Source organism: Pleurodeles waltl, chromosome 3_1, assembly GCF_031143425.1.
Source record: "Pleurodeles waltl isolate 20211129_DDA chromosome 3_1, aPleWal1.hap1.20221129, whole genome shotgun sequence".
Lineage (NCBI taxonomy): Eukaryota > Metazoa > Chordata > Amphibia > Caudata > Salamandridae > Pleurodeles > Pleurodeles waltl.
Genome location: NC_090440.1, coordinates 1,640,523,775 through 1,640,551,493, shown reverse-complemented (window position 1 = coordinate 1,640,551,493; position 27,719 = coordinate 1,640,523,775). Strand labels below are relative to the sequence as shown.

At 43.6% G+C, this 27,719-nt stretch overlaps 1 protein-coding gene across 4 annotated transcripts in view; it reads right to left on the bottom strand.

Moving 5' to 3' along the window:
* DYNC1I2 (dynein cytoplasmic 1 intermediate chain 2) overlaps nucleotides 1-20,995 on the bottom strand; it is a 384,780-nt gene extending 363,785 nt beyond the window's left edge. For 2 of the 4 annotated variants that reach the window (XM_069225328.1, XM_069225330.1), the window contains exon 1: nucleotides 20,621-20,756. The gene's annotated coding sequence lies outside the window, so the exon portion shown is untranslated. Of the gene's footprint in view, nucleotides 1-20,620 lie in introns of all 4 variants that reach the window. The other 2 variants (XM_069225329.1, XM_069225327.1) reach the window with 2 other exon arrangements.
* Nucleotides 20,996-27,719: the final 6,724 nt, after the last annotated feature.

Sequence of the window (27,719 nt, the reverse complement as noted above, 5' to 3'; positions counted from 1 at the left end):
AATCTGGTGTAAAATTCTTCCAGGATGACATTCTAATCTATGGGAAGAACAACATTGAACATGATTCAAGACTGAAGGAGGTAATGAACATATTGGAGAAAAGTGGTTTAACTGTGGAACTTTCAAAATGTAAATTTGCAAGGGACAGCGTCACTTATTTGGGTCATGACATTGGAGCCCAAGGTGTCAGACCAAAAGAGTCTCTTGTGAATGCTATCAAAGATGCTTCGCTTCCAAGTTCTAAGGATGATGTTAGATCTTTTTTAGGTCTAGTTGAATACTGTGCTAAATTTATTCCACAATTTGCAGACAAAAGTTTCCATTTGAGACAGCTATTGAAAAACAAATCAAATTTGAATGGTCTAAGGAATGCCAGGAAGAATTCAATCGCATCACTTCTGAAACTGATAAAGTCCAAAGCTTACACTGTTTTGATCCTAACCTGGATAACTGTATCACAACGGATGCCAGTGGTAAAGGTTTGGGTGCGGTATTAAGCCAGAAGGATAAGGATGGGAAGGAATTTATAATATCCTTTGCCTCTAGAGCCTTGTCGCCAACAGAAGAAAAGTATCCCACAATTGAGAGGGAAGCTTTGGCATGTGCGTGGGCTCTGGATCACTTCAGGGTTTTTGTGTGGGGAAAACCTGTAACAATTTTATGTGATCACAAGCCGTTGGTGAAATTATTGACAACGGGGGGAACTGTTAATGCTTCTGCGAGGATTGCAAGATTGTCAATAAGAATGCAGGATTATGTTTATAAACTTATATATTTACCGGGCAAGGATAATCTAGTAGCAGACTTCTTATTAAGAATGCCTACTAAATTGGAAGAGTGTGTGGATGAATGTTGGCATAATTTCCAAGTGGCGTTTGTTCATGCAGATGGTAGTCATGCTGTGTGCAGGGAAGAGTGGATATCTGAATAAGATAAGGATACAGTATTAGTTGATGTAAAGAAATTTTTGCAAGGAAATTGGCCGGATAAAAACAAATTGCAGGAAGAGGTTAGGCCTTTTTGGGAAGTGAGATCGCAGTTGTCCATGGAGAATGGTACAATCATGAGGGGTGAGCGGATTATTCCTCCCAAGAGCTTGAGGGAAGTAATTGTGGATCTATGTCACGAAGGACATTTTGGCATTGTAAAAACAAAGGGTGTGGTAAGAAGTTTATTTTGGTGGCCTAATGTGGATGTTGCGGTTGAAAGATTTGTGAGGAATTGTTCCAAGTGTTCAAATGCCGACAAGACGTTACAAACATTCAGACCGCCAATGAATGAACATTTTTTGCCGAAACAACCATGGGAATGTGTGGCAATTGACTTTGCGGGACCGTTTGGTGATGAACAAAAATACGTAATAGTGTTGATGGATCTGTTTTCTAGGTGGCCTGTTGTAGAAATTGTTGAGAGGGTAGACACGAGATGTATTTTGGAATTTGTAGATAAAGTTTTTGTATCTGAAGGTTTACCTACGGTGGTGCTAAGTGACAATGGTGTTCAGTTCTTGTCCAAGGCATCGAAAGATTACTTCAAAAGAATTGGCGTACAACATAAAACTACTTCCCTTTATAATCCTAGTTGCAATGGCATGGTGGAAAGGTTCAACAGGGTGGTTAAGGGAGTTATTCAATCAGCCTGTGCTTGTGGTACGGATTGGGAGGTACAGTTGCACAAGGCTGTTTGGGCATACAGGGTGATGAAGAATGAGGTAACAGAATGATCGCCTTTTGTAATAATGAGAGGGTGGGAGCCTAGGACCAAACACAGTTTAAACTGGTTGCATCAGCGTAATGTGGTATAATGGTCTTTAGAATCAGTACAGAATAGGATGAAGGAAAAACATGCTGTTATGAAAAAACGTTATGATGAGCAGCATGGTACAAAACCAGTTGACATTGTGGTTGGCGATTGGGTTCGTGTTAAGAAACCGGTTAAGGTCAGGAAAGGACATAGTCAGTTTTATGAACCAGAAGAAGTTGTAGAGGTTTTGAACAATGCAGTCAGGTTGAGCAAAGGAAAGGTATGGAATCTTAAACGGGTGGCCAAGGTGCGTAGGGAAGCTAGGAGTCACAATAGTCACAATTCCTCTACGTCTAATTTTAGATGGTTGGAAGGGGAAGAAGGTGATACTGTAAGTAGTGAAGGACTATGTATGGAGAGTGTTGAATGTGAGAATAATGCAGAGGTTTGTACGGGTGAAAGTGAGAATAGTGCTGAGGTGAATGAGGAGATTGGTGGATATGAGGTTGGTGCTGAAGCGAACAAGGATGTAGAAGGCGTGGTTAGTGTGGCTTTGGATGGAGGGAAAGGAAGAGTGAGGAAACCACCCGATTGGCTTAAGGATTTTGTGTGGGGGGAGAAGGTTGTTGAGTTCATTAAGTAACTTATAGGAATTGTATGTACTCATAAGAGTTGTATGTATATAGTATATTTTAGTACAGCTGCTAGAACTTCTTTAGCACTTCTGTTAAATTTCAATGTTTGGTTTATGTTCATTTCAATCATTTATTTTCTTATTTGTATTCATTATTTAATTTTTTCTCTGTATTGAAAGGAAGGGGATGTGTTATGTTTATTATTGAACGCGTTCCACAGTGGCTCCAGGCAATAAAGTGCTTTACACCAAATACCTTGTGGTGTTTTCACTACACAGATCCAGGCTCCCCGGTGGGAAGCACTAGGCCGGAAGGCCACAGTGAAACGGACAAGCTCACAGGGCCCTGAAGGCACAATCCACCAAACGGGCAGAAATAGCTGGGGCAAAGATGGGCCCGAGGGCAAGCTGCACACAGACAGAAAGGAGGGCGCAGGGAGGCACCCTGGCGAGACGCTCCTGCACAGGGCAGAGTGGAGCCGACTTACTGGATGCATCTCCACCCATTCCCCCCCCTCAACCCCTGTGAGCTGAGCCAGCGACAAGGAGGGCCTGGGGCCACTGAGGAGTCTGGGACAATCCAGTAAGATGGTGGCCCCACAGGGGCTACGGGTCAGCGGAACAGTGAGCTGAGGTGGGGACAGGCCAGCCTGGCACACCACACACATTGCTGGGGTGAAAGGTCCGGGACAGTGGTGTTGTGTCTACAGAGCAGCTGAGCAAAGGTGGTGCAAGGAACACAGAGATGCACTGCCAGAATATCCCTGCCCCGTATGAGAAGGCGCTGCAGTGTGGAGTCTGTACATTCCGGGCCTTTTCTTCACCTTCCTCCTCCCCTCCTCATGAGGCCGTCAAACAATGGGGGCAGGGAGAAGGTGTCCATGCTGCAAGGTGCCAGTAAGTAAGCTGAGAGGTGTACGGTACCCAGGAGTGCCCACACAGGAAGTGGGCGACTACTGGACGCTGGGGCAAGACCGAACCTCCTCACATGAGATACAGAAAGGCCTTGGGTGATAATGGGATGCTGGAGTTGGGCAGCTAACGGCAGGACCCGGGGCAGGAGCTAACAGGTGCCAGCAAGTGGCGATACAGCAGCAGAGGGAGGGGTACTACCCTGCCAAAGTGACTTAAATAAACAAAAACCAACACGGGGCCCACCCTCTGACCACTCCCTGTCTTCATTCTCTGCTGGGGTGGGTTGAGATCGGCCCTCCAGGGCCCCAACCCCTGGTGCTGAATGGTGGAACTCTACCCTGGAAAATGGCTAAAGACAAGGACCCTAAGCCACCTCAACAGTGGAAAATTGACCATTACACTAAAGTGGTTGCTACACCGGCAGAAGAGGTGTCGCAGGCTATGCTGGACAAGATGGCCTTGCTCCTGGCGATTCAGTCCTTCCAGGAAGCCCTGGAGGGGAGGGTGGGAGAGGTGTGCTCAGAGATCTCTCCTGCACCAGGACCTCTGAAATGTGGCTCAAAGGGTGACAGCAACAGACCATAACTTCAGAGCTCAGGGACACGATCCAGGAGCTCCTTAGGGAGGTGGAGACGCAAGGGCCACCACGAAGGATGTGATCTGGAGGTTGGAGAATACAGAAAAGCAGATGTTTCTCGAAGGGATTGAGGGACATAATATGGTGACATTTCTGGACAATAGGCTAAAAAAAGTCCCTCCACCAAGACAAGTTCTCCTCTTTCTTTATAATGTCCACATGGAGCACTGGGTGGGAGGCCTCCTGTAGCTCCCCGCCACCTACTTACCACCCAAAGACTAGTGATCGCAAAATGTCTGAATTTCCAAGACCACAATATGATCCTGAGAGGTCCGGCATATTCGGGACATATGCCATTAAACTCAAAAGTCCTAGTGTTTTCGGACTGCATGCGAGAGGTTCAGAGGCAGCATCGCACCTTTGACTCACTGAAGGCAAACTACAGACACTTTAACTACAATACATGCTCTTATTCCCTGAAAAGCTCAAAGTCTTATCAGGGGAAGTCGTTGTTTTTCGAGACACCCAAGGAAGCATTGCTCAAAGTACAGCCCCAGCAGGCTGGGCAGGGGGAAAAAAGGACTGGTCTAAGACCACCCAGCAGTTAGGGACCATGGCCAAAGGAGAGGACACGTTCCTGGAGGGGCGACTGCCCTGGGATGCTAAAGGGAAGGGAGACTTTGAGGCAGGGCAAGTGGACCAAAGAATGACTCATACCTCCTCAGACTCAGAGGGCAGTGGCGACCAAAAAGGCCAAGAGGAGGAAGCTTATGGGGGAGACCCTTCACGGCTCCTCTGGAGAGCACCCCACTGCAGTTGCAAATCTGGATCATGAGCATAAGAGACATTCGCGAGTTGACGCCTGGATCCAAGGGGCGACATAACAGATGGCTACGTGGGCTGGGGCCAGCCCACGCCCTTCAACAACAAGCTACATTATTTTTACAATACTACAGGGCTACTGCTGACAAGGGCGTGTGGAGTGGTTCAGGTTAAATTTTATTTTGTTCAGGATTTAAATTCAACGAGGGCTGGTGGGCTACAGACCTCTCATACTCCCCCTGACAAGTAGTTTCAGTTTATTGGTGTGGTTTTACATTCGCAGGAGCCAGTGGGGGTGTGGCAGGGGAATGGATGGGTTTAAAGTTACTGTTTATAAATGCTCGCAGATGAGGGACACAGATACTACAGCTGGCACCCGGATCAAGGAGGGGACTCCAGTCCACATCACAATACACTACAGAGGCATGGCAGATGCTAGCCCCCTAGACAATACTGAACTCACAGTCCTGACATGGAATGTCAATGGGTTGGGAAGCAAAGTGAAACTAGGCCTAGAACTCCAATATATGAAACGTCTACAGCTGGATGTCATTTTTTTTCCTCAAGAAAATGCACCTTCAGGGGACACGCTGTTGGCTTCTCGAGAGAGGAGAACACTAAATTAATGCATGCCGGCTACACCACACACTCCAGGAGAGTTGCATACAGATTAAAAAGAACCTACCACTCAGGGCGATTAAAAAATAGACAGACCCTTATGGCAGCTTTTTGGGGTGCAGGGGTTCTGGGGATAGACTATCACACAACTGTGCATGTATGCACTCCTAAGTTGCAGCCGCCCACACTGGCCAAGCGTACGGAGATTCTTCTGAAGGCAATTTCCTTGTTACACACAGTGGACTGTGACTTTATCGACATTATGGAGGCAGATCTGGATAGAACCTGGAAGTCTGGAAAGGCCCTGCAAGATACCCCTCTTGCACGATTTGCGCCACCCTGGCTGGGCCTTTCGGATCTGTGGTGAGGCAAAAGGTCTTCTCAAGGCTGGGCTATGTATTTGCTCCGGTAGAGGAAGTGGGCACCACATCAACCAGGCAGAATACCTGGATAGGGAATTTTCAGATCATTCTCCTCTGCTGGTCAAGCTGGGTCAGCGGGGAATAAGGGGAGGGGCTGTGTGGAAACTTAGTGGCTGGGACTTACAGAGCCGGGAGGTAGCCCAAGGACTTCATTAAGACACCAAACTTTACTTCAAGGAGAACGAGGGCTCAGTCACCTCAAGGGTGGTGTTGTGGGAGGTGTACAAGGCGGTCTTCCAAGAGAGAGTGAAGAAGTTAGTGGTCCAGAAAAAGAGGAGGAAGGGGAGGCCCTGAGATCCTTGAGAACGAACTCTTGGAGTTAGAGGGCACCTCAGGGGTAGCCCTGGATCACCCCACAAGCAGGAAGATAGAGATCCTGCAGAATGAGTACCAGGACCTAGCACAAGAGGGGGCAAAGAAGCAAATGCTGGCCAAACTGCACAGTGTGTATGAAACAGACAATAAAGCGGGCAAGCTCCTGGCCTGGATTGGCAGGAGTAAATTGGAGGCCAGGTCAGTGCAGACGATTCTGGGTCCGGCAGAACAGACCCACAACACAGACCAAAAAACAGTAAAGGAATTTGCCAGATACTACCGGTCATTTTATAGGACCAGAACATTGCAAAATACTTGGCTACAGAGGCCAAACCGGTGCTCCACGCAGAGGCACGGGAAACCATTGAGGCAGAAATTACACTGCCTGAAGTTCAGTCTGCATTGGCGAAGCTGAAGCCAGGCAAATCCCTGGGGGCCTAACGGAATCCCAGCAGAATTCTATAAGCGCCATACTGGGGCCCTAACTGCTGAATTTATTAAAGGAGGCCAGGGTGCAGGGAACTCTCCCACCAGATATCCGAAAAGCCAACAATGTGGTGAACCGTAAGAAAGGCAAGACGAGGGAGCATGGTGAGCCGTACCCCTGGATCTTCTTACTAAATACTGCAGTCAATATTCTTGCCACAATACTAGCCACATGGCTCCTGCAAGTAACAATGCCCCTGATACACAGGGATCAGTCAGGCTTTATGCCAGGCAGGTCAACAAGGTATAATCTGAGGCAGAGGCACAACTGGCTGAATGAGTGAGAGATCGACCAGCCGCACATGTCTTCCTTGCATTAGATGCAGAGAAAGTGTATGACGCAGTGCACTGGCCCTTTCTGGAGCAAACGTTGCTGAAATCAGGCTTGGTCCTAAATACCGGAGGTGGGTTGGGTGCTACAACAGGCCCCAACTATGGCAGTGAGACTAAATGGGGATATTTCCTTGGACTTGCCAACTGAACGGGGCACAAGGCAAGGGTGTCCCCTTTAGCACCTCTTGTTTGCCCTTACTATAGAGTCTCTGGCCTGCAAAGTGCAGGATCATACCTAGGTTAAAGGGTTTGAAATTTCCGTGGCAGATGAAGGTGATGAAAACATTTCACTTTATGCGAATTACATCTTCCTTTACATTACCAACCCGGTCACGACTGTCTCAGCTGTTTTTCAGACATCTGAGGAGTATGGGACCCACTCCGGATATAAGATCAACTGGGATAAGTCAGCAGTCCATCATCCTAGGGGACAGATGGACCAGTCCCTGCCCCTGTACAGCCTAGCAGCCCCCCCCCCCCCCCCAAGACCTCTCAACCTTCATGCAGGAATGGGAAAAGCTGAGGATGAGATCTTATATGCATTACCTTGGTGAGGGAAGGGGAAACAAAGATTGCTCCCGGCAACAAGGGTGACCCTGGCGGCATGGGGCAAAGCCACCAGATGTTTGGGTGTGCAAAATCACAAGGGAAATGTCTTTATGAGAGGGCACATGGCTTAGTTGTGGGAAGATGCAGTGGTTCGAATCATGGGACCATATCGGCATCTCCAAAGTGGTGGATCTGTTGAAAGACGGGATATTATGCAGTTTTCCATCTTGCACTGTGACTATAACATACACCCCAACCAATTCCCGATTACACACAATTAGGGCATGCCCAAGCAGGCAGAGGGACTAAAAGGGGAAGAGATTCCAGAATATGCATCCCTAATAGGATGACTGCTATGGGCAGAACTGGAGAGAGGAGTGATCTCCCTCACATACAGGACGCCGAATAAGAATATGTCAGACAACCTGGATAAGCTGAGAGAGATGAGAGCACGATGTATGGAAAAGGTAGGACATAGACTGGGAGGCGGCACTGATGCACCCGAGAAAGGTGGCTACTAAATCAAGCCTGTGTTTGATTCAGTTTAAAATACTACACAGGGTCTACTATGACAGGCAGTGCTGTGGGGACAACTGTAACCCTGACATGTATGTGCTGTGACGGAGACACTGGGAATTTCATGCACACATTATGGGGCTGTCCACAAATCCAGGTGTATTGTGAGGCGGTCAATGAGGAACCCAGTGCCATCCTGCAAGTAACCATCCCACACAAGTCAAAATATGCTCTTGTGGGGGTACCCAGCTGCGTTGATTTGGCACAGGCCAAATTACAGTTCAGCGACCTAGGGCTGGTAGTGGCCAAAAGGAACACAGCCGTGTACTGCAGGGGGGAGGGGTGTGGGGGGAGAGAACCACAACAAGACACAATTGGAGAGGAGACATGAAGATAGATATATAGATATATCTATCAGGAGGGTTGCCCTAAGAAATGTTAATTTTATAAGGTGTGGCTGCGCAGCTGGCTCAAATACTACTCACCGCAGACCTAGGGGAGGAGGCTGGACAGATTCCAAGTACATGCACCAATCAAGACAAAGCACATAGGGAAGTACAGAACAGATAATTATCTGAAGGACTTTGCTGTAGTCTTGTCTCTCTTTCAATGTTTACTGGATGACTTGGGGGCCACAATAGGGAAGAGGTGCTTGTCTCTCATTGAGTCTATACTAATGCAGGTGGCCCGTTTGGCACCTTTTACAGTGTTTATTGGTTTATCTGCAATATACAAATATTTTAGAAATAAAAATGACAATACAGATGAACTTCCTGCCTTTTGCAAATTAGTTATCACTCCAAATTGGGAGTCGTTAACATATCACTGGTATGCGACCGAAATTATGGTTGTAAACCACTGACACGTAGGGTACTGATTTGGCTTTTGAAAGGGATGCCCAAAACGAGTCCCTATGAGATACCAAAAACATTTCTGAACGTAGAATGTGTTTAGTTCATTTAAAAAAAAAAAAAAAAAAAATTTACATGATTGCAAACCCTCCGATTTGCTTAATTAGAGAGTTTAGGACCAATGTAAAGCATAGTTCATCTGGCCCAAGGCTTGAGTAAGGGAAAAGATGAGAGTAAGGATTTTGGCCAGTGGTATTTTTAGGGTGAGGTTTCAAGGTATTTCTATAAACGCTTCAGAAAAATGTACATCATTAATGGAAAATTACAGAAAATTGCATATTGAAAATGTATATTACTTATTTATGTAATTAAAATAATACAAATAAAAAATTAAAAGAATGTAAGAATATTTTTTAATGGCAGACCCAATTTAATGTAAAGTATAACAAAATCAGAATTTTTCTTTTACGTAGTTTTTAATTATTCATTTTCAGAAAAGCAAGACGTCTCCCAAATGTACATAGAAGAAATAACACAGATCTAGAAGTAGTAATATTGAACAGTAAATATCACATTTAAAGAAGCCCAGAACAGTGGGAAGAAAAGGGGGTCGATGTCTATCAGGTTGTGATGAGTTGATGAGGTGAAAGTAATGATTCTTCTGAGTGTCGAAGGAATAACTCTTGTGCAAAATTAATTCAGTAAAATGCCCTAAAATGAGTGCTGTGACTAGCTCTTCCGTGTATGTCATTTTATTTTTCCTCGTTGTATGTAAAGCACTCAGCCACCCTACTGGCTGTGTCTGTGCAATAAATATACTAATCAAAATATAATAAAATGACAGTGTGTTTGAAACCCTAGCCGGCCCCTCCACTGATTGTTGCCAACAAGAGAAGGAATCAGGGGCCAGAAGGATTTGCATTGCATATTCCCCATCGAGAAGTAATGCGACCTCGTGACCACTAGCTGACTTGAAACAGGCTCAATAGTTCTCCCAAATAAACCTCAATGCTGGAGTCCACCATAGCCTCCAACTGCCACTTGAGGAGCTGAGTCTCTAAAATACAACATTCTCCACCTATGTGGGTTTAAAACTATGAGACACTAAGAGCCGGATTACAATTTTGGCAGAGGGGATTACTAACTCCCAAATATGACAGATATCCCGTCCATCGTATTATAAATTCCATTATATCCTATTTCAGATATCCATCACATCAGGGACGGAGTAATCCCCTCTGCCAAGGTCGCAATGAGGTCCTGAGTTTGGAGTTATCCTTGACAGCACTGTTGTAAGAACTCGCTCAGTGAGGCATCAGCGGGGCTGAAAAGTGTGTGAATATAAGCAACAGAATCTTCATTTATATCACATCCATTCAAAAGCATCATGCAAGGCTATGAGTGGTGCTACCTCGAATATTTGAGTGTACATACAAAAACGTGTGTTCCTAAAGCATCTCCTTGAATGTTTTAGATAGACATTTTTTGCTATGGAAGCAAGTGCAATTTTGAAAATGAAAGACATTAAATACGCTGGACTGCCACCGCACACCACTTTCTTCTACTGCTACCTTAACATAGCCACGTACTGTGAGAGATTAATCTCAAACACTAAAAGAGCCCCTAACAGAGATCACAAAAGGCAAGACAGAGTAAACTTGTAATGATACATTTGTGCAGGCCTTCCAGACCACAAAAAATACACAGCTGCAGAATGTCATAATGAGGTACTCTGATCCTATGAAATACACCAAACGAGCAGTTGATGCCGGTCCGTGATCCCTGGTGGGCGGGCTGCTTCAAAATCAAGTGCTGGGCAGCTCCTACGACTGACAAAGAGGACAGATACTGTGCCAACTTGAAAAAGAAGCCATAGCCATCAAATGGTGATATCAACCTCAGATCAGAGATCCACCACTGTGGATTGTGCATGCAGGAAAACAACCCAGGAGGAAAGTGCAGAACCATAGACAACATTAAATGCTGATTCTTGAACACTACGTGATGGTAACCCCCATATTGGTGCTGCTGTAACATAAGTGCTTCTTTTCACATCATCTGAATATGTGCCACCGAAGCTGGAAAAAATATTTTCCACTAATAGCCTATCAAAGGAGATCAATTCAGAGAAATGGACCCTCCTCCCGAGGAACACAGTTTCAGCTGTACCTACATTATTTCAATGTCCAAACTACAAACATTGCTTTCCAGGACCATTCCTTCTGTACACAAACACAGAAGTAAAGCATGAACCCTCAAAAGGTGATACAAAAAGGTGAATACCACGTGAACATTGAGCAGTCTGTCTACAACTTCCTTAGAATATACAGAAACACACCCCACTGTGCCACCAAATGCGCTTCAGGCTGTTTAGGCAGATGATTTGAGACACTATCCCATTACAGTCCACCTGTACACCCACCATGGCTAATGAAACGAAGTACAATAGGCAAAAAACAACAACAAGGGGGCTTGGCCATCAACCACTGACAGAAGGGTTCTGGTCATGGTCCCAGACAGGCACCTGTGATAGACATTCAAGGACAAACAATGCCATCTGAATTTGCACAACTGACAGTGCTGACCAGGAATGGCACCAAGCTTAGGGCCTGAAGTGGAAACAAACAATCAAGTGCCCCAGATCATATCAATGTTAAAAAATGGGAGACGTTGCCCACTCCACACTCTGGAGGATACAGAGAGATTTCTGGTGAAAGGAAGAAGCTGAAGAGGGAGCAATTTCTCAGTGATGCATAACTGAGAAATTGCTAGAACTGACTGCAAAGCCCAATCGCCCTATCAAGATGCTTTTGGATGCGAGTGAGTTGAATCCCCGGCGTTATGGGCAGAAGAAATATACACCTTTATCCTCACGTGTGCCCACTGACATGGTTGTGAGACTACACTAAGACTAAAGAACAAACTAAATTATGCTAGAAGCACATGCCATTTCTTTCTTTTATATTTTGGTGGCAGAAAATGTTTGTGGTTGATTTAGAACTCACGTCTGACGTAACAAACAACACAAACACACCTACCTCTCCCAGCAAACAAGGTCTCTTCAACCAGCCTTCACTCACCAAACAATATTCAGCCATACAAGCACTCCTACATATCCTTGAACCACTCCAGTCACATAAAGGCCCCCTATCTTCTATACAAACCACAACACTGGCCTCACAAACCCTCTGACTTTTCTTAATAAATCCTTCCATTACCTCAACTCTAAACATTGGCAATGCCAGCCCTCTCAAACCTCTTTCATACCCACCCCCTGCACAGCCCCTTTACTCATCATCCAAAGCCCAGAACAACAGTCTATAAAACATTCCTATCCAACACTAAACTTACGTCTTTCCCCTATTCACTCAAAACTAAACATGTTAACCCCTAGCTCTTCCTTTTCCCATGTTCCAGAGACTCATGGTTAACACTCACCCCTACCCCCACTCCACCAACCTCTGCAAAACCAGAATCCTTCACACTCAAACTTTTCATCTCAAGTCACTACACAAATATCACACAATTTCAACCAATAAAAACAAACCCCCAAAAAGCTTTCTCTGTTATACTGGAAATCTATCAACTACCCAAATATACCAACACACATCAACTGTGTATCTAATGCCATTACAAATAAAACACATTCTCACCAATCTCCACGTCACAGTTTCCATGCAGTGGAGACACCTATTGCATGCCCAAAGATATACAATATGACTCACTCACCCGTCTATCATCCATTGCAAAATTCAAAGCCAATAAACCAATCCCTCATGTTACAACATCTATCACTCACACTCCTTCAACATATGCAAAACTCACCTCACTCTTCATTAATTCACTACCCCTTGTCTATAACACTACAAAGCTAATATTCAAAGTCAACTACACAGCCCAGTGCCTCATTTTCAACCCAGCTTCCTACTACCCGCACACACAGACCATATGAAACACCTTCTGATTCTCTTAGACAAGAATAATAAGCAAAACACCCACATTATGCCATGCTGTAGCATATGCAGTCAGCAATAGCAGGCATTCTTTAACCTCCACTGACAATACTTATTCTCCTGCAGCACTACATCACACCACCTCCAAAATACCTTCTTTAATCTGACTATTAATAAAGGCATGTTCTATGTTCAAAACCAAGGACCCTATCTTCGAACTTTTGAGAGACACACCTGACTTACTCTTCATAACTGAATCAGGACTGGGGTAGATGTGGCCCCAGCAGTTAATGAAGCTGTTTAACCAGGCTGTCAAACTGTTACACAAAAACACATTGGCAAAAGAAGAAGGAGCTTCGCAGTCCATGGTTGTGGAATTTAATAAAATATCTACTTGCTCATGGGACAGGTTGCTTCATAAATCTACTTGTCCCTTTGGTGCCATGTACTGCAGCAACAAATTATGGCAGCAATCTCTTGTGTAAGAGCTCTGGTAATAGCCTCTTTGATTAAGTTAGGCTTATACTATAGTAGGGCTTCAATACTAGCAATTTCAAGCCCTACAGTAGCAATTTCCTTATTTTGTCACCTTTCAGCAGATCAACATACTTGGGCTGGGGGAACCAGTAAGCAATAATTCCAGGGCTGAAATGCCTTTGAGGCTGTGCAAACATACTAAAATGCATAATTTAAAGATTTTCACCCGATCTTCTCTCTAATATTTTACCATACTGAGAAAGGCTGAATATTTACTCCTAACAAGGGTAGAGTAGAAGTTCTTCCAGGGTTGCGAAAAAAGTGGTTAGAGGGGAGATGAACTTATAAACGCTCAATAGATTTATGCATGAGCTAATCTACCTATGCTTATTTGCTCGTGCTAAAATACAGTTCACAAATATTTTCCAGGAATATGTTTTTGTGGTCTACTTCTGTAAGCTCTTGTGAATTCACAAAAGCCACTAATGCAAAGACATGTACCATGGGTGCACTTTTGTGAATTTCTTTAAGAACTGGGCTACCAATTAGGTCTGGCGTTAACTAGGACATATTCTTTTATTAAAATTCTATTTCTCGCTCTATCCGTCTATCGGCTGGCTTTACTGTAAGTGATAGCATTCTGTTCTTCCACAAGGAGCATATTGGCACACAAAGTAGTTTTGTTCAGTGCCAGGAACTATTGTGGTAACGTGTGATTTTTGAGACCCCATTTTTTTTTTTTAATGCTTTTTGCCAATGTTTGTTACAATGGTAAAGGCCTTGCAGCTCCCACACCAATAAACTGTTACTAAAGCCATGTCAAAACAAGACACGCCCTGACAAAACCAAAAGAATGACCACCAATGTCGAATCGGTTGGCTTTGCCAGTGCTTGTTTATTTTTATGTTTCCCATAATCTTGTTGAAACTGGTTACACTGGTTTTCCATTATGAATATGTTTTGGAAATACTAGCATGCATCCACACAGTTTAATAAATGATGCAGCAAAGAAATAATACCTAAAATGTCTCAGAAACAAAGCAAATGTTTTTTTTCCTACTTGCATTATTTTCTGAACATTTTATTTTGAAAGCAAAGAATCATCAATCTTGCTTACAAGCGTCGACAAATATTTGCATCTAATCAGAGAGCATTCTGGGTGCATTATGCATAGCATCATATTGCCAAACTTTTCAAACGTGTGTGCACACATCTTTTTACTGGACCCACTGTCAGTAGTACAGTGTGACTTTACAACGTTTAGTTAGAATGCTCACCTTAATAATAAAGGCTTTGCTTTAAAGAACCAAAAATACAAGTTCGAACAGCATTAGCATATGGACACGAATATTATGTCAACTGCAGACAGTTCCTTTCCCTGTAAACTGGCATCCAAAGGGTTTGTGCTGCAGGCAAATGGACCTACTTGTCCCAAGGACAAATTAAACATGAAAACTTGTTTTCCTTGACCCTAAACAATATGTCCAGGGCCTCGGGCTATAGAAATTCCACACCCCTGCAGTCACAGTGTAAGAAACAACAACTCTCACCAAAACTGATGATGTTATCTTATAAGGTTGTAAGGCCCTACTAGTCAGTTGCAATCCTACACTGATTGTTTCCTCTAGCTCCTTCTTCAAAGACCACCACCTGTCAATTGAACAATCCCTGAAACCTTTCTAGGCACAGTTTCAAACCTTCTCACAAAAAAGCCAAACCCAGGCATTCCTGGAGACTTGAACATATGGTTGGACAAACCTAATATACCCCACTCCAGAATTAAAAACTAGCTTATACATGCTCAACCTAGAACCGCTAATTCCCAAACCCACACATAGCAGGACACAACTAAGACATCATTCCAGACCTAGTCACGTTTCAAGGGGTTACTCAGATCATGTGGTCAGACCAACACCTGGTTGCCTTCCAACACAAGACAGTACAATTTAACCCAGCGAAATTCAGTTTACCCACAACTACATATCGACTTTGGAACAAGTTGAATTTCAAGGATCTACAATCTCAGATTACTCTCTACGTGGAGCTGGTCACCGTAGACTCAGTTAAAAAATAATGGATGGCTCCATAAAGATTTGGATACATTAGTCCCACAAAAACATCCAAGCATAACACAGGAAACAACCCCCTTGAATGAATACAGATTTAATAAGATAAAAATAACAAACTGCTAAGCTTCAACACTCCTGGCTCAAATCTAACAACCTTCAAGACAAAATAAATCTCAACATGTGAAACAAACTGGACAAGCCAACAATCCAAAAAGTCAAAAAACATACGACTCAAGCAGAATCCAGGAAGTTAAGTGCCTCGAAAAAGTTTTTTTAAGTACTCAAAAAACTTCAAAATCCCAAATGCACCAAAGGAATCCATCCAACTTAGCAAGTATTTTGCCACAAACTGGCAACTCATTGTACAACAAAAGCAGATATGCTGGATTCATACTTCACAAAAAAAAACAACAGTGCTAACCCTTTACCAAGCATCCACTCCAGCGGAAGGTTAACACAACCACTCCATTATTTCAAAGAACTTTCACCAAATTATTTCCTGGATCTTGTCAACTTGCACAGGCCAGTTGGTTTCCACTCTGACTCTTGCCCCCCCCCCACAAATCTTCAAAAACATTCTACTACCAATCTCAGTGGCTGTTCTAGTTAAAACATTCAACAATTCCTTATCAAAAGGAAATGTTCCTAAAGACTTAGAAAAGGCTTACATAGGCACATCATTAAAGAAAACAAACCTAGAGCTTTGGGAAGCTGACAATTGCAGACCTATAGCAAATGGACCAGTCCTAGGCAAACTTATAGAAAGAACAGCCTTCAACCAGATGTCACAATTTGAGCAATCCCCCTACATTTCGGTTTCCAAACTAAATACAGCCCAGAAAGAGGCACTTGCTCAGCTCGAATATCCTTCCGAGTCAAATCTAAAAATATAGTAGACTAACATGGGGTTGCAGCAGTATTTTCCTTAGGCATTTCAGATGCCGTCACCACAGTCGACCATGACACACTAATCCAAAGACTCAAGGAAGGCAGCACAGAGGCTACCACTCTGGCTTGGATCTCATCTTATCTACACAATAGAACAAATGCAATCCATATTCCTTTCTCATCTAAACCTTACAACATAAAAGCAGGAGTCACTCAAGACTGTCATCTCATCCCTCCTCTTCAGCATCTACATTAAATCATAACCAGAACTGATTAAATAACTGAATAAAGGTTTTGAGTTGACCTGCTATAACTACACAGACGACATATAGATGGTTCTTAAATTAAAATACTCCAAGGGCAATGGAAACTGCAAAATCTTCAGTCACCTCTGGGCTGTTGACCAGTGGATGACATAGAACCACCTCACCTGAACGCCTCCAAAACTGAAATACTGACCTGTTGCAATTTGAGAAGTTTTGACCATCTCTCCATCTTGCCTAATGATCTAGGATAACAACGAAAAATATAAAAAGAAGGTACAACACCTTGGAATTACCATGGACTCCAAGTTATCCAGGTCGAGCTTTCTTGCCATGAAAATGCTGCAACATCTTCCCACGCCTAGGATTTCTCCACAAGGTCCAAGCGACAATCTCTCTTGTCCTTCCCAAAGCTTAATTACACTAATAGCCTATATCACAGCTCAACTTTATCAACCATCAGAAGATTACAGAGAATTCAGAGTTCTGTTTTCAGACTACTAATACATCTAACGCCATAAGCCCATACCTCCCCTGCCCCATTTGCCAGAAGATACTCCTACAGGATCCTCTGTATTGCTCACAAGGCAATATATGGCAAATAACTAGTTTTCACCAGGATGAAAATCACAAGGTACGCCCAACAAAGAATCTTACGCTCTAGACTTACATAGTCTCAAAATTCCAGTTTACAAGAAAAAAAGTTATGAGTGGAGAATGTTTCTCTGTGCAAGCAGCTAAACTATGGAATTCCTTACCTCAAAAATAAGATACAACAAAAACCATCAAAGGAGTCCCTATATGATTATAATACTTACAACACAACAACGTACAGCAATAGTATGACAAAACATAAAAACAATAAACTAAAAAATGAAAAAAAAAATACTTTCCATGTGTACGCATCAATAATGACTTAGCCTTACTATCTCTGTGTAGGGATATACTAGCTTAAAAGTGTATGTAAGAGTATGTACCTATGTCTATAGAAAAAATGTAATATATATATATATATATATATATACACACACACACACACACATACATACACACACACATATACACATGTGGGTGTGAATACATATATTTAAACAAAAGAACATGCATGTTAGGAGAATTCATGGATGTGTATACATTAAATAAATGGACACACATGCCTCTAGGTAAATATGTTTATGTACATGTTATGTACATGTACAAGGATATGATCTGAATATACATAAACAATTTTAAAAATGTCATGTATACAACCATAAATCTAGGTTTAGGCTTTATGTATATATGTATGACAAAGTACAACAAAATAATGTATGCTTGGTTACGAAGAGGAGGCTGTCTATATCCATGTGGATATGTATATGGGATTATGTCTGTTTCTAAAGATATACATATATCTAGAAACGGAAAAGAAAAACATCAAATATATAAATATTCATGTAAAACTGCATGTGCATATATAAATACACACACACACACACGTAACAACAAAAACTTCCACCTTTTTCTTTCCCATCACTAACTGACCTTTTCTGTTTGCTATGGACCACCATGCATGCTTTCCAGACTCTTCTCTCTTTTTGATCCAATTCACCCCATTGACAAGCACACATGTCCAACACTTCCAATAACATCTCACATCTTCAGTTTATTAATCAACTTCAGTTAATTTATCCCTATTCAGAACACTAGAATAAATGCATGAATTTAACAACCTTAACTCATGATGACCACTTGGACCTCACACTGGAAGCTGCTGAAAACTATCATCCCATTTCTTTTCCAAAACAGAGCACTATTTATTGCACAGCGTAACGATCATTTAAGTGTCTGCACCTAAAAATTGGTTTTCTGAACCATTGCATATTGCCTACAAAATACCCTTAGCACTAAAAAGCTCAATTGGCTTTTAAACTATTCAAGTTGCTATCTATAACTTTTTAAAGCCCTGATGAATCAACATTATAAATTACTAAAGTCGCACAAGGCATGTTGTTGGCCTCTGCTCTTCATATGGCCAACCATTTAAAACCAGAATGCTACATACAAATTATGCTGCAACATTATGTCTAACTGACTCACCTGTAAAAGGAACTTCTGAACCGGTCTTCAATATTTTACTTGAGTATCAGCCTTAAAAAGCCTTTAAACTTCCTGGGGTTCAGCAGCTGGTCAAAGGTTTGTGGAACTCCTAGACCGGCGCCCAGGACATATTATTTGGGGTCAAGGACGACAAGTTTTCATGTTTCTTTTGTCCTTGGGACAACTAGGCCCAACCTCATGCAGCACAAACGGTTTGGCTGTCAGTTAACAGTACCACATTATGGAGCAGGAAAGGGAACTGTCCGCAGTTGAGGTAATATTTGTGTCCATAAGTTAATGCGGTTTGTATTTACGGTACATTAATGGTAAGCCTTTATTATCATGGTGATTGCTTGAAATAAATGTTGTAAGCTCAGACTGCACTACTGACAGTGGTTTAAGTAAAAAAAAAAATATGTACATGTTTGAAAAGTTTAATATGAGGCTATGTATGATGCTCGCAGAATACTCTGGTTAGATGCAAATATTTGTAAAAGCTTGAAAGCATGCTTGTTTGTTTTCAAAATAAAATGTTCACAAAAAATGCAACCAGAAAAAAAAATGTTTTGCTAAATTACTGCGAAGTTTTTGACACTGAACAAAACTACTTTGTGTGCTGATATGCTCCTTGTATAAGAGCTGATTGATATCACTCACAGTGAAGTCAGCTGACATAAGGATTGAGAGACAGAGATAGAATTTTAATAAAAACAGGCGGCCTTGGCTAAAGCCAGATCTAATTAGGGGTCCAATTCTTAAAGAAAGCCAGAATAGTGCACTCGGGGTAATTGTCTTGGCATTAGTGCAGATTTACATATTTCATGAATTCGTAAGAATTTACACAAACAGACCAGGAAATTGTACTAGAAAATACCTGAGAACTGTATTTTGCCACAAGCAAATATGCATGTCTAGATTTCCTCATGTACAAATCTGTTGAGCGTTTACAAGTTCATTTTTCCTCCAAACACTTTTTCCCCCAACCCTGGAAGAAGTTTTACTTCTGCCCTTATCAGCAGTTAATTTCCACCCTTTCTCAGTATAGGAAAAGATTAGAGGAGAGCTGGTAAAAACCCTTAAAACATGCAAGTTAATAAGTTTGCACAGACTCAAAAGGGCATTCCAACCCTGCAACTATTGCTCATCGCTGCTGCCAGTCTGTAGACCTGTGGAAAGGTTTCAAAGTACGAAAATTGCTAGTAATCAAATCCTACTATCGTATTAGTCCTGGCACAATCACAGAGGCTATTATCTGATCTCTTAATAGTGAGATTGCTGCCATAATTCATCGTCGCACTGCAGGACACCAAAAGGACAAGTAGATTTTTCTTTTTACAACAAAAGTAAATTTATTTCGCAACTTGTTAAATGGACAAGTAGACGCTTTATTAAATTCCACACACCACCAGGTCAATTATCTTTGCTACCTTCTATTGTTTGCAGACGAACATGAATAGAGAAGATGCCACGTACGAGCTACAGACCAGTTCGAGATAGCCGGGTGTCTTAATTATTCCCAGGCGCTGAGTGGCACTGGACTAAGTGCAGGACTGTGGTGACTAGACACGTCCATCTTTCAACTCTGCTCCACACAACCCACGCCTCCTATCCCTTCAAAATGCACCTCATCTCCGTCACTTCCCCTACCCTTATCTAGCTCCCTGTCCCGCCTGCTTCATCGCCGCTGGCTGTCCATCACTCTTGCTTTATCAGGAAGCCGGTCCAATCTCTCTTGGCATTACTACATCCCTAGTGCAGCATCACAGCCTGCAATGTCAGCGCAACCCTCCTACTAACCCCTGCCACACGTTCCATTGGTCCTTCTCCTGGCGTTACTTTCTGCATAGACACGGCCTACAACTTACAGCACTCCCCTACCGCAACCCTTCTCCAGCTGTACTACCCAGAGGGGCTGCACGGGCAGAAGGCAGCCGATGATTCATGCAGGCCACACCCGGGCAGCGCCAGGCAGGCAGGCTGGCTAGGGGAAGGAGCTCCTCCATTTGATACACAACCTGGGCCTTCCCTTTGGGGACAGCTCCGCCCTGGTTTACCCCTGAACAGTTCCCCCGACCCACCATCACCACTGCTCGCTACGAACGACACAAACCTGCTTCTTTAGTGATGAATTCAATAACCGCCTCCCCGGTTCCGGCTGCTTCCTCCGCGAAGAGCCGCAGATGTGACAGTGACGTACGGCGGCCCGGAAGGACAAAGTGCTGCAACGCGCAGCCGTATTGGGCGGGCAGCACATCGACGGTGGAGAACGAAAGGCGAACTGCTCAGAGCAGCAGTGAGCTGATCGTCAGCTTTTTAGAAAATATTATTCATTTTCAACTATGGCATTTCGAAATATTTATTCAGCCCAATGCACAAGCACCGCTCTCAAACTTTTGCAGCGGCTTGGCGGGTGGGGTTTCAGAATGTGGTCTAATGCACAGCGCTTTAAAGTTGGATGAAAAAACTGTGGGGTCTCTCAAAGGGGAGCGGCCTATGTAATTAAGGGTGTGGCTTAAAACATGTAAACTAAAAGTCTGTGCTTAGCATACTGTGCCAACCAACTGGCATTTCCCTGCTTCTTTCTGTCTTTGCATCCAGATATAGCATAGAACAGTTGTCATTACACATAAAACAAGCCAGGACGATTGGGGTTGTCAATTGTTCTTGGCAGCATAAGATAAACAAGCAAAATAATGGTTTAGTTGTATGCTTAAATTCTGAATGATAAGGCTGTGAAATCACTATAACGAATCTCTTTGAAGTTACATAAAAGGCAGTTAAGGGTGGTACTGTTGCTGAGTTAAGATTTTTTTTTTTTCATCCTGAAGGTGAGAGCAATAATGGAGAACCTGTTAGTGCCAGCACCTGCTATTTTAGAACTGACGATGCTGTGCACTGGCAAGACACAGCCCACCTGAAGCCCCGCTCATGCATGCCATTATTTTAGATGGAAGATTTCCGATTTTTTAATCCAGAGATGATGATGTTTCATAGATTGCAACATTTCAAAACAGGAAAGCGGGAGACAGTGAAAACGAATCGGGAGAATTTATTATCTTTGTTGACTAATTGTAAAAGAGACAATTTTAGGGGAGAGGCATCTAAAACAAAGAACATTTTGGCTTTAAAAATCACAAGTCTCCTGTTTGAATTAGGACTGTTAGCATGTATGTTGCTTTACATTTCCGACCATATCTTTTTGAAATCCTACGTTTAATGCACACCTGGCTTTTTAAAGCTATTAGACTGCTGGGTTGCTTATCTTTGCCCTCATTCAAAGCACTGAGTAAACATCAATTCTATGTCAGGACCAGAGGAGAGGATTATGCATTTCTCCTTCTTTATTTTCAGCTCAGCAGTGTTTGGTTTAAGAAAATAACATTCCACCAATGGCTTTGCTCAGTCCCTCATCAAGGAAAAACACTTCCTTTTTCTTTGCTGCTCAGCTGCCAGATAAATGCTTCTCTTTGATGAATGTCTTTTCTGGGAGATTTGATATATTACTTGTATCGTTTTTCTCCTAATAGCACAGCATGCGTCTTAATACCCCAAAATGGTCCTGACAGGAGAACAATTTGAATTAGGAGAACAAATTCACTTGAAAAACACAAGCTAGATATTAATTGTCACATAATAATCTCTCTGGAGGAAAAAAAAGAAAGAAAAAGAAAGAAAACAACAGAGCCACACTTTGCAAAACAACGTGTATTGGAAATTCGTATAGTTATACATGTAATTCAAAACATGGTAGTGGTTGCTCCATTGGGTGAAAAAAGTGCAAAAGAAGTGCATGTGAAATGTGACAAGTGGTCAATATTTACAAATATAAAATGGAATGCGAGTCACAATGCATACTAGCAACTGCATAAGGCCTGTCTAAACTGGAGTTAACTATCTAGTCAGTATCCTTTTGATAGAGGTAATGTTCCACTAAATCTTGTTCCTCTGAAAGGATAAAGATACAGTCTAGGCCAAGGGGTAGATTATCGATGCCGGGTCTTCATCTGGACATGTGAATGGGTCATCCTAGAGTTTCATGGCAGGACAACTCTGATGTGCAGGGGACCATGAGAAGGAGATGCTTGCAATCTAAGCACCCATTCCACATTAACTGAGAAGGGCTCTCCCTCCTTAATCACTCGAAAGTAATCTACTAGATGCGTCCCTATTTGCATATATGAGGAAAGGTCTGATCCATTGCCACCACCGCAAACTAATTCTTTTAATACAAAAACTTTGGTTCTATAAATAGAAACATATGTGAGGAACCCACAGGCGTTCGTATTAATGTGAAATCACATCCATGTGAGGGGTGTCCTGCCATGCAACTCTAGGTTGTCTCATTCACTTGTGCTGATGAATATCCATGTAGAAGGTTATGAGTGACTAATACTATCTGGGTCGAAACGTCAGGACGATTTTGTTGTTTCATACTAATCTGTACCCAGGTCCTATGGTCTTTTGAGCTATCCCATTGTTTTGTAATGCCTTAATACCCCAGCATATGGTCCTAGGAACCTGTTTTTTAATAATCAGGAGGTTAACGGCCTCAATATCAAAGCCTCTGATGCCCTTTTTTTTTTGGTGGCTTGCAGCCCCGCTCCTCTCCCTACCTCCCCCTCTCATTAAGGGCAGCTTTCTCCAGCTCATTTCCCCCCTCCTCTTTCAGGTATTAAGACAGACCGGTTGCTGTTGCAGCATATTTTAGCTGCCACAGAGGAGTGCAGCTCTTTCTGCCTTGGGGCAGTGACAGATGGACACCGCTAAAGTGCACACAAGTGCCCCAAGCAGCGCGTTGGTCTCACTGGTGTGCTCTTCTACCTTTAGGCAATATTGGGCCATATGTGCGAACACTTTTTCCCATAGACACAGAATGGGGAAAAACCTTTGCTACATCTGGCCCATTATGACTTCAGGATCCCAGCAGACAAGTGCGCATGGCCTCGAGGGCTTTTCTGCCCATTTTTATGGGCGAGCGCAAAGTGCTCCATCCATAAAGTAATCTCTCTTTGGGCTTCAAACCACGCCCAGGTCACGTCAGTCTCTTTCATTGGTTCCTGGGCTTGCTCTTCAAAATCTGCTTGCTTTCATTTGTGAAAGGCATGCATACTCATGCCTTTTCCAGTGTTTAGCCCGCCTACACAGCACCGGTAAACTACTAGAAACATACGAGGCTCGATGTTTTGAGCCTGGTTTCTGGACTACTTTATCTGTTAATTTTCTGAGCAACGCGATCGCATTGGGGTTTACATAGCACGATCGCGCTCTGTTTTTTCATTTTCAATTTCAGCGCGATCGCACTGCATTTTACATAGCGCAATTGCGCTGTGTTTTTTTTCTTTTAATTTGTGTGGCTAGAAAAGTTAGGTTAGGAGTTTACAACGCAAATGGCTCCAACTCGAGCAAATGCGAGCCCCGTTGCATTGAAAATGCTTGTTGATTGATCTGTCCATTCTGTCAAGTCCAGTTAGTTTTCGTTGACTGCGGAGTTCCCCTGTGTTTATTTCAGGCCTCATCGGCTCTTTTTCATTGTCAGTGCAGCGACTCACCATCATGCATTGCTAATCACAAATTTCCATCACTGCTGGCGTAAGCATGACACAATGGCAAACTCCCAAGGGCAGCAACAGGAGCTGGTTGAGGAAGACCAGATATTTCTACCCCACAATGAGGGGCTGGTTAAGTAAATGATGCCTGTTTCCAGCGTGCTATATCATTGTCTCTAGAGCCTATTAAAAAGCTTATTTTGTTGCTAGCAGCAAAAAACAGTGGCCTTTTTGCCGGTAAAACCAAGGACCCATCCCCCTTGGGGGGCGCGCAGGAGTTCTAGTTATAAGAATGTGGTCCATAAAGGACACTCCAACCGTCCACCACCTGATACATTTGAGCAGCTGCGCCTAGCCTTTCTGAAAAGAAGGCTGGATGCCCATAATGACAATCAAAACAACAATTCTGGGACTACCCCCGGTGATGATCTGTTCCTCCCTTTGGGAGATGATGCCAGGGAAGATTCCAACAACATTGATTCTGGGAATGAACAAGGCCCCAGCAGACCATGGAGGCCAGAATGTGGCTTCAAACATCTTAGAAAAGAGGCAGTGGATCATGACGACTGCACCTATTTGTCGCATATGTTCAACCCTGATTAGATTTTCCACACCGTTCCTCAGATTGGACCCCAGCCACTAAAGTGGCACAGTATGTGGGCAACCACTTTAGAAAGCCCCTTGGGTAAAGATGTTGTCTAAGGATTCAAGCAGAATGACCTCGGCTAGTGGTTCCCAACTTTTTGACCTCTGTGGACCCCCACTTTATCATTACTGGAACCTGGGGACACCCACAGAATCACTATAGGGACCCCCATTGAGTCATTACTGAAAGCTGGGGACCTAATCTGTTAATATTATTTAATTTTCTAAGTATTTGCGGACCCCCTGATGAGGCTTCACGGACCCCAAGGCGTCCCCGGACCACAGGATAGGAACCACTGCCCTAGGCCATCTCTAGTGGGGAAGGTGGCATGTACCTTCAAGATTGACCCCAAGATGGCCACGTTCATCACCAAATTCATCAAGTGCCCGAAGAAGGGCCTTAACCAGTCATGGAAGTCCTGCCAGGACAAAATGTTAGATATTTTGGGCCCTCTTACTTAAAATTGTATACATGGCAGAAGAGGCTTGTGAGTCCGGTAACCTCATTGATCCTGATATTTTATCAGGTTGGGACCTACCCACCCTGTGCTTCCCGGGCAACACAAATCGTGCCCTCTGTACTGAACGTAGAAGATCTTTCCTAAGTTAGGGAAATTAGATACCTCGTAGGCAGGTCAGATGGTGGGTTATTCGGAAACTTCTTTATCAAGAAGCTTTTGAAATTTGTTACAACTTTTTCCTCCCTTGATAGGTGCAACACTTAATACGCAAAGTTTTTGGCCAAAAAACTTTGGCGGTCCGGGAGAAGCAGAAGGCGCTCACCTGGCCGGGGCTTCAACTCAGTTCCCGACAAGCTCCCAACAAAGAGATGTATGCAGTGGCAGACCAGAAGATATTCGGGGGACTCTTCCCATCTCATGGATGCAGATGCAGCAGAGTTGCATTTAAAGGTGTGTCTAACACTCCTGGAGGATCCAACTGTAAGCAATACCTTTATTGTTATGTAAGAGTGGGGGGGCAGGCGCATGGTCTTTCTTCACAAATGGAGAGCCTAAACAGGCAATGTGTGGGTCCTTCAGGAGGTACAAGGTTTTCAAATAGAATTCTACAGAATTCTGTGCCAGCAGATTCGCTCTTTACCCTTGACTTTCTCCCGCAAGGCGGAACAATTGATCGACCTGGAGGTGAGTGCTCCAACAGGGAAAGAAGCGATTTCGCCGACATCCCTTCATCCCAGGGGCTTCCTCAGCACACTTTTTCTGGTAGAGAAGAAGGACAAAGGCTTTAGTCGAGTCATAAATCTAAGGTAGTTCAATAAATGGGTGATTTATCACCACTTCAAAATGGAGGGCATTCACCTTCTCAGTGACATCCTACAACCAAACAACTGAATGGTATGCTTAGATCTTCAGGATATCCACTTAACTGTTCTGATTTTTGCTCCCCACCACCAGTTTCTTGAATTCGCTTGGAGGAATCAGAGCTACAAGTTCATGTGCCTTCCATTATGCCTTTCCTAAGCACCTTGGTGCTTCACTAAGATCATGCGCCCAGCCGTGGACTGGCTGCATGCAAGGGGGGCTCGCCTGATCCTCTACCTCGATGAAATCCTTCTCATGCATCAAGACCCGGATTGTCTAAGAGACAATTTACAGATGACAATTTCCTTACTACAGAGTCTAGGGTTTCTCCTTAACGAGCATAAGTCAATCCCACTCAAAGGACAGTCTTTCTGAGGTTCGTATTCAATTCCATTCAACAATCGCTGGCACTACCACAGAAAAAGATGGCTCTGATTCATAGGGAACTGCAGACGATTTTGAGGAAGGAGAAGATTTCCTTGCAATATCTGGCCACAGAGGTAGGTCTGTTGGCCTCTTCCATCCAGTCCATTTTTCTGGGACCCTTTCATTACAGGGCCATATGGAGATTAAAGGCCATGGACCACAGACAGGTACTCTCTTACTCATACTAGCTTTCCCCTAACGTAGATGTCTGGGAGGAGATCGCATGGTGGCTGCACCTTATGCAAGCCTGGAGCAGGAGAGCCATTTCGGCTCCCCACCTTATCTTATTTTAGAGGCGGACGCAAACTGTCTAGGCTGTGGCCATGGGAGGACCTTGGTCCGGAGCAGAAGAATCTTAACACATCAGCTGCCTGGAACGTCTGGTGAGATAGTTTGCGGTCAAGAGCCTGGCGTCAAACATGGTGCCTTGTTCCAAACTGCTGAAGATGGACAATGCCTTGTGGTGAGATACATCAACATGCTGGGCGAAATATTTTCCAAAGCCTTGGTCAATCTGGCCAAAGAATTTTGGCATTATTGCCTGCTCCCCAAGATTTTGGTGACGTGGGATTACCTTCCTGTAAGGCTGAATCGGACAGCGGACTGGCAGATCACACAATTGAAGGACACCAGCACCTGGCAGCTGGATCCATCTCTCTTTCAAGTCGGGATGAACAAGTGGGGACTGTGCCAGACTGACCTATTTGCCTCACGTCTGTCCGTCCACTCCACGTTTCTTCAGCTGGTGCCAGGTCCTATGGCGGAGCCCAAGGATGCATTTCTACAGGACTGGAGTCAAATCAAAGAATATGCCTTTCCTCTCTTTTCGATGATCAGCAAGCTAACTGCCCATGTCAGATGCAAATGAGCGGAGATGTTATTGGTGACATCACTTTGGAGATATCAAATCTGGTATCCAGTTCATCTGGAACTTTCTGTTGATTCTGCAATCCCTCTTCCCCAGACACCAAATCTATTAAAAAATGCTCACGACAACTTGCACTAGTTTGTTCTGGAAGCAACTCTCTAATTGATGGCTTGGTGAATTACGGGTCATGCTGGGAAATCCTAACTTATCGCAGTCAGCTACCAATTTCACCAACCATGGATGGGCAGACTCTACTGTCTAACGACATAAGTCCGCACAACACAGATGGTAACGCTGATGTGTGCACAGTGGTGTAGAACTCATGGGGTCAGATGTCATAGCAATAGTTAACTTCTTGTCAGAGTTGGCAGGGAAACGTCTAGCCTGTAGTACCATCAATGC